We start from the raw sequence: 12,078 nt of genomic DNA, 5'->3' as shown, positions 1-12,078 counted from the left end.
ACTAGTATAGTATAGTATAGTAAATATAGAGTAATATAGAGTCTGCACTGTGGTCAAAGTCAAAATATGTTCTAGTATCACCGGCCGCGCTGATGGGGTGATCGAATTTTCTTCTGCTGGTGATGCCTGTGACGTGATGACGTCAGCGATGACGTATTTTTGTCGCCTTTCCTGCACTTGAGAAATTCGTATTCGTAACTTTTGAATTCGTAACTTTTTGATTCGTAATTTTTCGATTCGTGTATGTATTTTTTGATGTCGTAACTTTTCGATTCATATTTTGACAAATATCAAAACACAACCCATTCTAAACACAGATGGACTCATTTTTAGAGATTGCACATATTTATTTTATGCTCAACTACAACCAAAGACGAACACATTTTCCAAATATGCGCGGATTACTTGCACGGATGCACGTTTCTTTTTGACCGATTTCTTACCCCATAGATAGATCATTGTTTTTGGTGTATTTTACAACTAAATTAAAACACGGGTCAAAACCGACCCGTTAACATAAGAGATGGTAACAGGGAACTAACACAAGACTAAGGTTAAACCTGACTTCAGCATACTTTGCCTTTAAGCTGAAGGTGGGAAGTGTTTATTTCAGAGGTTTTTGGTCATTTGAATATGAGTGACTATGAACTTTTTAAAAATCTTCTAAGTGGAAACTTTAGAAAAGAGTGCAGACTTTGACATTTCTCTAACCTGATATTTTTCCTGTTGGAAGTATGTTGTTCCACTTTTCTGGGTTTCTGAGAGTGTTTTCTTCATGTTGGGATGCAACAAGTCCTCAGCAGAAGTCAGAATCTTCTAGAACTGGTGGAGTGAAATGTGAAGACAAAAAGTTGTGTAGACTGATGGTGTTTATGTTTGTTTTTAAATGATGCTGCGATGATGCTTCTGAGGAGGGAACCATGGCGATCATGGAATTCCTCTGGGCTGTGGCCAGAAAGCTAAGAATCCTCTCACGGAACTGCAAACTTAACCTGAAAGTCCTGCAGCTCAGAATCATAGGCTACGTGCCCACGACAACGCTCTGAAGCATAAACGCAGATGTCCGTTTTTTTCCTCCACAATTTATCTGCGTTCTCACAAGCGTCTTGGGGTGGATATCTGTCTACCCATGGGAACAGGGAAAACGTATAAAACTCGCAGTTTGCCGATGTAGTATGCACACCCCGGACGTAGGTGGCAGTAGCAACAATACCTTGTTGTTATATGAGTTATATATTAATAAATATGAGAAATGCCTGTTTTGTGGCTACTTCCTCCGCGTCAGTTGGAAGAAAATGGCGAAGCGCGGCAGCAACAATGGTACGCCTTCAAACTTTGTTTGGACAGATGATGAGGTCCAGTTGCTCCTGAACACGACACTGAACTACAAAGCCAGGAAGGCAGTGGATAATGTGGATTGGGAGAGTGTCCAAAATAAATATAGTGAGATATGGGAGTCGTTAATGGAGAACTACCCATTTAACGTGTGCAAAAAACGCACTTCTGCGTTTTGAACTGTTCCTACGGCGACGAGAGGTTGGATCGTTTTCAAGATCTCCACTCTGGAGGGCGTTTGCGTTTTCTCCGTTTTGAACTCCTAAAAACGCCGTCGCCGTGTGCACGATAGGCACATCTGTCGAAATGTTCTGCGTTTATCTGTCGTTACCGTTGTCGTGGGCACGTAGCCATAGTTTAAGAGTAATTATTGAGCCTGAATATCACAGCACCTCTGAGCAAAGAAAGATAAAAAAAACTCATCTTATGAGGAAGTGGGGCTGACCCCGTTGTTGGGCAGGACACCTGCTTTTCAAGACTGTGATAGCTGATCACAGGAAAAACCCACACACAGTCACATGTGAAAGTGCTCCTAAATATGACAGATTTTAAGCCTTTACTTTGAAATAACTGGCCTCTCTGTACCATGATCACTTACAGAAGCACATACAAGTAGTGTTCATTTTACTTGTGGTCTTGTTCACATGTAAACACAACACATTAGGATGGAACTTTGTCACTTCCTGTTTAGGTTTAGCCTATAACGCAGGGTTGGGACTTTAAAAATCTAGACTTCTTAACGAGGGTTAGGAAATGATCATGGTTAGGGGTCAAATGTAATCTTTTGATAGGGAGTTGGTACCTTATTTGGATAAAGGACAGTCTTTGAGTTAGGATTCAATTCAATTCAAACAAGAAAGAATGCCTTTCTAATCCCAAATTGAAAAAAGATTACATTACAGTGATTGCTTTTCCACAATTTACATATTACCTTTACATGTGACTATGTGTCCCAGCAGGAAGCTGAGGACTTCTGTCCTGTGAATAGTTTTATCAGCTGTATAAATAAATATATATGATTTAATGTTCAACTCTTCATACAAATTTCTGTGTAACTTTATAAAAGATTTATAAGAAAAAATGACCCTGTTCTACACTTAGTCCAATTTGAGAAGAGCTAATGTTTGAATGATGCTGCGAAGCTGAGGACTTCTGTCCTGTGAATAGTTTTATCAGCTGTATAAATAAATAAATATGATTTAATGTTCAACTCTTCATACCAATTTCTATGTGTAACTATAAAAAAGATTGATTTATAAAAAAAATGACCCTGTTCTACACTTAGTCCAATTTGAGAAGAGCTAATGTTTGGATGCTGTTTTTTCTTTTGAAATGAGTTTAAACCTGACTTCAGCATACTTTGCCTTTGAGCTGAAGGTGGGAAGTGTTTATTTCAGAGGTTTTTGGTCATTTGAATATGAGTGACTATGAACTTTTTAAAAATCTTCTCAGTGGAAACTTTAGAAAAGAGTGCAGACTTTGACATTTCTCAAACCTGATATTTTTCCTGTTGGAAGTATGTTGTTCCACTTTTCTGGGTTTCTGAGAGTGTTTTCTTCATGTTGGGATGCAACAAGTCCTCAGCAGAAGTTAGAATCTTCCAGAACTGGTGGAGTTAAATGTGAAGACAAAAAGTTGTGTAGACTGATGGTGTTTATGTTTGTTTTTAAATGATGCTGCGATGATGCTTCTGAGGAGGGAACCATGGCGATCATGGAATTCCTCTGGGCTGTGGCCAGAAAGCTAAGAATCCTCTCACGGAACTGCAAACTTAACCTGAAAGTCCTGCAGCTCGGAATCATAGTTTAAGAGTAATTATTGAGCCTGAATATCACAGCACCTCTGAGCAAAGAAAGATAAAAAAAAAGTCATCTTATGAGGAAGTGGGGCTGACCCCGTTGTTGGGCAGGACACCTGCTTTTCAAGACTGTGATAGCTGATCAAAGGAAAAACCCACACAGTCACATGTGAAAGTGCTCCTAAATATGACAGATTTTAAGCCTTTACTTTGAAATAACTGGCCTCTCTGTTCCATAATCACTTACAGAAACACATACAAGTAGTGTTCATTTTACTTGTGGTCTTGTTCACATGTAAACACAACACATTAGGATGGAACTTTGTCACTTCCTGTTTAGGTTTAGCCAATAACGCAGGGTTGGGACTTTAAAAATCCAGATTTCTTAGCGAGGGTTAGGAAATGATCATGGTTAGGGGTCAAATGTAATCTTTTGACAGGGAGTTGGTACCTTATATGGATAAAGGACAGTCTTTGAGTTAGGATTCAATTCAATTCAAACAAGAAAGAATGCCTTTCTAATCCCAAATTGAAAAAGATAACGTTACAGTGATTGCTTTTCCACAATTTACATATTACCTTTACATGTGACTATGTGTCCCAGCAGGAAGCTGAGGACTTCTGTCCTGTGAATAGTTTTATCAGCTGTATAAATATATATATATGATTTAATGTTCAACTCTTCATACAAATTTCTATGTGTAACTATAAAAAAGATTTATAAAAAAAAAAATGACCCTGTTCTACACTTAGTCCAATTTGAGAATAGCTAATGTTTGGATGATGTTTTTTCTTTTGAAATGAGTTTAAACCTGACTTCAGCATACTTTGCCTTTAAGCTGAAGGTGGGAAGTGTTTATTTCAGAGGTTTTTGGTCATTTGAATATGAGTGACTATGAACTTTTTAAAAATCTTCTCAGTGGAAACTTTAGAAAAGAGAGCAGACTTTGACATTTCTCTAACCTGATGTTTTTCCTGTTGGAAGTATGTTGTTCCACTTTTCTGGGTTTCTGAGAGTGTTTTCTTCATGTTGGGATGCAACAAGTCCTCAGCAGAAGTTAGAATCTTCTACAACTGGTGGAGTGAAATGTGAAGAAAAAAAGTTGTGTAGACTGACGGTGTTTATGTTTGTTTTTAAATGATGCTGCGATGATGCTTCTGAGGAGGGAACCATGGCGATCATGGAATTCCTCTGGGCTGTGGCCAGAAAGCTAAGAATCCTCTCACGGAACTGCAAGTGTAACCCATAGTTACTAAACTGTCACGTTTTATTGTGGCGGGTCGGACTGAGGGTGCGCGCCTTTAAATGCCGGGTCGGAGGTGAGCTGATTGCTTGTTCCACAGCTGTTGCTGTCACTGCTGTCTCTGTGACAAGTGTTGGTGTTCCTTAAATTCCTTAAATCAGCGCTATTCATGCATCTGCTGAAAACAACTCAGCCGACAGTGTTTTCTTTTCTTTTTTTCCGATAACCACTTGACGGTGAGTCATCTGTTACATTTGTTTGTTTTAAGAAGTAATCATATTGAACGCCCATGCAACATTTTGGTGATTGGATGCTAATTAGCATTGCTAGCGTGATGTTATGTTTGTGGGGACTTGTTTGAAATTCATTTGATGTTTTATCATAAGGAAATGAAATTGATTGTTTATGGAATATTTTGTTGATATGCATTTACTGACCGTAGTCATTAAATGTATATCATAAAGACTTGGAAGTGCACTTAACTGGATTCATTTTACTAATTTTGATAGCCTTATTGAAATAAAATGAAACGATTATCATGGTGATAAGCTTTTTTGTTGATTAACCATGATTACTTAATTTATGATTTATTGTTTGAGCAGTCAAACTATTTAATGCTAATTGTCCTTTTGTTTTGACCTGGCTTAGGTCAGGTTTTTGTATATGTATGTCGAGTTCCGACCCACCCAGGATGGCGAGCTACTGGATCACCGCAACAGGGTGGTAGGAAGTATCAGACACCAAGTTCCTTCTATGGACCTGTTGCCTTTGAATTATCGGATTTATTGCCTTGGATTATTATTGATGAACTATTAATTCATTTCGTCTACAATTGGACCAAGAAAAAGTGAAACTCTTGGGTGTCGTCAGAGGTTGTAATTATTTATTTCTCATATGTTTATCCAACTGTTATTATTGTATATCTTTCTAGAAAATATACAAATGATATTTGGATCCTGATTATTTTAATACAAGTACTAAAAGGTATTTTCAGTCTCTGAGTGATTTATTGACACACACTGGCTCCGTAGTCAAACCTACCTCTGATTGCTTTATTTTAGCATTTGCCGCAGTACCGTGCCTAGCCGACTCAGCATTACACAAACTTAACCTGAAAGTCCTGCAGCTCGGAATCATAGTTTAAGAGTAATTATTGAGCCTGAATATCACAGCACCTCTGAGCAAAGAAAGATAAAAAAAAAAACTCATCTTATGAGGAAGTGGGGCTGACCCCGTTGTTGGGCAGGACACCTGCTTTTCAAGACTGTGATAGCTGATCAAAGGAAAAACCGACACACAGTCACATGTGAAAGTGCTCCTAAATATGACAGATTTTAAGCCTTTAAGGCTGAGTTATACTTCTTTTAACTGCGCTTGCGTCTTGCGCGTATGTTAATGGCTCGAGACGTTTATACTTCATTTTGCTTTGTCGGCGGTTGCGTGTGCTGCGTGGCGATTCACCGCCAGGACAGTAGGTGGAGTAGCGGGTTTTTTCAATGACAAGCCTACTACGATGAAAGGAAATTCACCGCCAGGACCTCTTTGGCAAGTCTCTCTTCTATAGATTCATGCTTCTTCTTCTTCTTGTAAATAGCTGGTATTTTGTCAGATTTTCAACACCTTTGGGGTCTAAACGACTACTTTCTCGCCTGCAAATGTTTCAAATGTTGCTAAAGTTCTATATTTACAGAGTTTAGCCTATAGCTTAAGGGAAATCAGCTTTTCAGGCCGGCTGATTTCGGCTCGGGCAGGAGTGAAGTGCACAGTGTGTAAACGCTCTGCATACTGTCAGATCGATCAAGTAGTAGGCGGTTTCGACCACAGCCAGTGGCTTGCGCTTGCGTCTTGCGTGAAGTTTAGAAAATTGAGGTGACACACGCAAGCGCGCAAGGGGGGGCTTGCAACCGCGCAAGGGCTTGTGTTGCGTCTTGCGTTACCGACTATAAACCAGGCTTTACTTTGAAATAACTGGCCTCTCTGTACCATAATCACTTACAGAAGCACATACAAGTGGTGTTCACATGTAAACACAACACATTAGGATGGAACTTTGTCACTTCCTGTTTAGGTTTAGCCAATAACGCAGGGTTGGGACTTTAAAAATCCAGACTTCTTAGCGAGGGTTAGGAAATGATCATGGTTCGGGGACAAATGTAATCTTTTGACAGGGAGTTGGTACCTTATTTGGATAAAGGACAGTCATTGAGGTAGGGTTCAATTCAAACAAGAAAGAATGCCTTTTTAATCCCAAATTGAAGAAGATTACATTACAGTGATTGCTTTTCCACAATTTACATATTACCTTTACATGTGACTATGTGTCCCAGCAGGAAGCTGAGGACTTCTGTCCTGTGAATAGTTTTATCAGCTGTATAAATAAATATATATAATTTAATGTTCAACTCTTCTCACCAATTGCTATTTGTAACAATAAAAAAGATTGATTCATAAAAAAAAATGACCCTGTTCTACACTTAGTCCAATTTGAGAAGAGCTAATGTTTGGATGCTGTTTTTTCTTTTCTATGAGTTTAAACCTGACTTCAGCATACTTTGCCTTTAAGCTGAAGGTGGGAAGTGTTTATTTCAGAGGTTTTTGGTCATTTGAATATGAGTGACTATGAACTTTTTAAAAATCTTCTCAGTGGAAACTTTAGAAAAGAGAGCAGACTTTGACATTTCTCAAACCTGATATTTTTCCTGTTGGAAGTATGTTGTTCCACTTTTCTGGGTTTCTGAGAGTGTTTTCTTCATGTTGGGATGCAACAAGTCCTCAGCAGAAGTTACAATCTTCTAGAACTGGTGGAGTGAAATGTGAAGAAAAAAAGTTGTGTAGGACTTCCTGCTTCGTCCTGCGGACGCTTACTCTTCCTGCTCTCTGCTTGCTTTGCTTATTTTATTGATTTTTATCGTGATTTTTTTTTTTTTTTTTTTTTTCCACGTGAGCCTACCTGCGATAGCTTCTGGACACTTATAAATCTCTGGGATTAAAGTTTTTTTAACAGAAACAGCAACATTTTTTATAGTCCTTTATCTTCAGCGCTACGTGTGCGTGGCCTACACACAGCTGAAGCCTGATCTACAGCGTCCGGGCACCTAGCACTCAGCTTAAGCTAAATAACCTGGAAAGGTGCTAACCGTTAGGCTAACTAGCAGCAAGATGCCTCCCTTCTCCACAGATGACTACTACAGCCTCCTGCAGAAGATTGCAGTACTGGAGACAAAAATCCATCGCTTAGAAGTAAATGTGGAGGTAAATGGACTGTGTGGAAATGAAACAACCTTGCCATTGATTCAGAATAGTGGAGACGAACAAGCTAACTCACAGCTAAGGAGCACAGATAACGCGACCAAGAAAGCAGACTCTGTGCACTATAATAAATCATCGAATAATAATCCTCCCTGGAACCGTCTCGGTGCAAAACCAAAAAGTAAATCATGTCTCCTGGAAGTGGGAGGACGTATCACAGGCAGGGCACAGCAAGCTGAAATATGTGAAACCGACTGGCCTTCACTTCCCACCAGACAGAGGAGGTCTTCTACCCCTGTACCCCTGGAAACAGGACTGGACATCCGTGAATGGGAAGGTTAACAACAAACTTCCAAAACAACCGAGTGTGAAACTGCAGAACAGATTTGCTCCACTATCGAAGGACTCTGGATCTCTATTGGATGACCATCCATCCCAAAGCAGCAAGGCAAGGACTGAAAACCTGTCAGAAAGTAAAAGGCCACAGGGAAAGCTAAAGGCTGGGCCTGAAACTCTGATTGTGGGTGACTCTGCCGTAAATGATGTACAAAGGATGTGCGGTAAGAATACTAAAGTCCTCTGCTTTCCTAGGGATATGGTCAACGATATGAAGGAGAGAATTCCTGAAATTGCAAATGGATATCTAACTGTGACAAACATCGTTCTGCATACAGGGTCAAACGATGTGTCCAAGCAACAATCTGAGGTTCTGAAACGGGACTTTATTGGATTATTAAACGCAGTGAGCTTGCTGAATGCAGCTGTATTCATCAGTGGACCTGTACCACCCGTCAGAGGAGGAGAGCAAAGATTCAGCAGGGTGTTGGCTCTGAATAAATGGCTTTTATCGGCATGTGCTGACCACTCAGTGCATTTTATTAATAATTTTAACATTTTTTGGGAACGCAGGCATCTTTTTAAGGCAAATGGATTTAATTTTAACAAGACAGGGGTGAAACTGTTCACCTCCAACTTATTTTACTTCCTACGTCATCCATCTGTGCTCGGTGCCAAGACTGAGATAAACCAGGAGTTATCTCATAGAAAGGAACAAACAAAGCCCAGCAGAAACCTTGAGGAGGAACTCCATCTGCCCCCACCCGGGAAGAGCTTCAGAAAGGAGAGACATGAGGCAAGAAGAGTTAGAACACAGAGAGTTGCACTCTAAAATATCTTTAAATAAAGTAAACATACCTAGTGTGCCACAGACTGCTCCCAAACACGAGGGGGCAAATAATACCTCTAAAACACTCAAGTTGGCTTTATTAAACGTTAGGTCTTTAGCTGGGAAAACATTTTTAATGAATGATTTTATCACTGAGCACACCCTGGATTTTATGTTTTTAAAGGTGATAAAGGTTGAATGGGGCATTAATCCTTGTTCTGTGATGTGATATGTAGCCCCAAAAAAAATTGGTTGGGTCTGTAATGGCTCAGAACCTCCCTAAAAGGTTCTCTGAAACAGCTATGTTACTATGCTGGGTTTAAAATGCGTCGTTTCAGAGCTTATCTGGCAACCTCATTAGCCGCTTTCGGACTGTAGGCACCTTTGGCAGTTCTAATAACCTTTTAATCCGCGGGGCCGTTTTCTCCCGTGTTCGGACATACAGGAACTCGGGACCATCTCCCTTAGTTCCTATAACCATTTCAGCTCCTTCTCCGAGGTCGGGTCTTTTCATGGTTCTATAGAACGCATCTAACGGAGGTGTTTGGTGGTCGGTAGCTACGCCCTTTGTCATGCTGTCGCGGCTGCAATGTTTACTCATACAACACGGACAAAACCGGCGCGTGTTTAATAAGTTAAACTTACACTTTGTCTCCTTTGTCTGCAGCGCTCTGCTCTCCTTTCTTTCTTCCTTCATGAAATGAAAAAGTATCGTCTCCTGACTCTCTCTGTGAGCTTTTCCAGCCTCGATATTAGACGCCTGATGTGATCGTCCATGATTAATATCACCATCATGCAGACCATGCACGGTGGCCTCCCCGCTCTCCATATTAGCTTCTTGGTGGTGTTTTTTCTTCTCTCCTTACTTTTACCGGGTTTTGTTTTGTTTTGTTTTGTTGTTGAATGTGGAGCTAAACGGCTAAAGTAACACGTCACTGACGCAGACGGCTGCGCGCGGCGCATCAGTCCCGACCTGGTCCCGACTCTTGGAGAAATGTGCGAGGCTAATGTTAGGCGAAATGTTAGCAGAATGACGACATGTTTTTTTAATGGGAGGACTGAGGGCTCTCCGTGTGCGTGGAGACTTAAATTAGGTATTTATAGATAAACGACTGGTGGGCTACATCTTCACTACATCAGTATGGGGGGAATTGATCATGCTGAAATTATTACTTATTTTATCCAGTCAGGCTGGAACACGAATAAAAAGCCTAGCCTGTTTGTGGACACCGACTGTGGTGTGTGTGTGTGTGTGTGTGTGTGTGTGTGTGTGCGCGTGCGTGTTTTGTGGAGGAATAAAATCTCGCTTAAGTCAAATAAATGAACAAAGTCCGTTATGTGCCCTGGTAGTTGATTTAATCAAAACACATGCTCATACAGAACATGGAGAGCTCTCCCGTTGCGGCGCGTCACACAAGCTTTTATACAGTGATACAAACAAGTTACACAGAAAGGAGTTATTTCTTGTCTGGCACGCGAGGCGCGATCTCGTGAGGTACATGACGTAGCTTAACGTAAATCAACAGGACCTTCTCACAGTAAGGCTTAGCGCATCCCACGCATGAAACTTACAGATAAGGACACAGATGTTCGCAGGTTGCAAGTTGCAGGGCAGATTATACTATTAATATCATGTTTTTGCAAAGCAGAGACAATCGTGTTGTTGAAACAGAGACAGAGTGCAATTAAAGTTCAGTGTCTGGTCGTTCAAAGTTCAGTGTTTGGTACAGCACACATTACATAAATATAAGATTGTCTGCAACATGGGTATATAAGATTACCTGTAACATAAGTATATAAAGTATATAAATTCTTTCACAGTTTCTGTCACAGAGACCATTCAGAGTCTTTATTTTCAACTAATGCTATGAGTAGATTTACTTTATTTGAAGGTGTAAAAGTGACATGCGCCTGTCATTAGCATTACAGTACTTAAAGGTCCCATGGCATGAAATTTTCACTTTCTAAGGTTGTTTAACATTAATATGAGTTTCCCTAGCCTGCCTGCGGTCCCCCAGTGGCTAAAAATGACGATAGACCTAAACCATGCACTGGAAATTATTCTCCGCCTTTGGAAATGTGACCATGCAGGTGGCCTGATCGGGAAAGCTGCCTGGTATGATGTGGCACCTGTTATGACGTGGAGGTTGTTTCCACCCAGAGCCAATAAACTGCCTTTCTCCGCCCACAGCTCTTTGGCCAGCTCATTGCTCTGTACGTAAAAAATCTGTTTAGAGCTCCTGCATCAGAACCTCTAAAGAGCCAGTGGACAGATTTTGTTTTTTTCTGGGAAAGTGATGACAGAACCGAAGAGATTTGTGTATGTGTGCGCCAAATATTTCACCGACGAATGTTTCCAGGACTTGGGCTAATACCGAGCCCAAGGGAGAGCCCAGACACCCTGCGGAGGAAACTCATTTCAGCCGCTTGTATTCGCGATCTCATTCTCTTGGTCACTACCCACAGCTCGTGACCAGAGGTGAGGGTAGGAACATAGATTGACCGGTAAATCGAGAGCTTAGCCTTATGGCTCAGCTCATTTTTCACCACGACGGGCCGGTGCAGAGCCCGCATCACTGCAGACGCCGCACCGATCCGCCTGTCAATCTCCTGCTCCATTCGCCCCCTTACTTGGGGAAGTAAGTACTCATTCCCGAGTAAGTAATTTAACGCTCTATTATTGTGTTGCTTTCCTGTATGTACAGTATAGTTACATAGCTTGTTACCACAGGAAAGGGTTTGTATCGTTAGCAGCTAACGTTAGCTAACGGTTAGCTATGCAGCTAATAGCATCTGCAAGCTGTTATCTCTGCCAACTGGGCTGTTGGAGGTGTTTGCATGCCCATGAGATGGTTAGCTCGCTCATTTTAGACCAAAACCCCCTACTTCAAGCTTCCTGAAGAAGAATGAATCTGCAAATTCAGTGCATTTCATCAGGATAATGATTCATTCATGGTTCCAGTCAAAACGGTCAGTCTGTCTGTGTCGTTAGCTCTGCAGCTAACAGCTCGGTCATGTAACAGTAAATAGCATGAGGTATACAAGTGGACACCTCATTTACTGTAACGCGAGTGTTGTGTACTTATTTGTTGTTTTGGTAGCCGTCCTGCTGTTGGTGTTATGGCGCGCACGATATCTGCCTTTCCCCGGATTGAAATGACTCGCTCCGTGCATCTTTGCAAACCAGAGCAATCAGCTGAGAATGTCAAAATCCTCACTCCTGCTTTCCCCTTCACGCACCCCTTTTTTGCTGTGTCTTGTGTAGCACTTGCTTGATGTTTGACTGT

The sequence above is a fragment of the Odontesthes bonariensis genome, chromosome 8, assembly GCF_027942865.1.
Source record: "Odontesthes bonariensis isolate fOdoBon6 chromosome 8, fOdoBon6.hap1, whole genome shotgun sequence".
NCBI classification, from domain to species: domain Eukaryota; kingdom Metazoa; phylum Chordata; class Actinopteri; order Atheriniformes; family Atherinopsidae; genus Odontesthes; species Odontesthes bonariensis.
The sequence above is the reverse complement of the archived record's forward strand: the minus strand, read 5'-3'. Positions refer to the sequence as shown.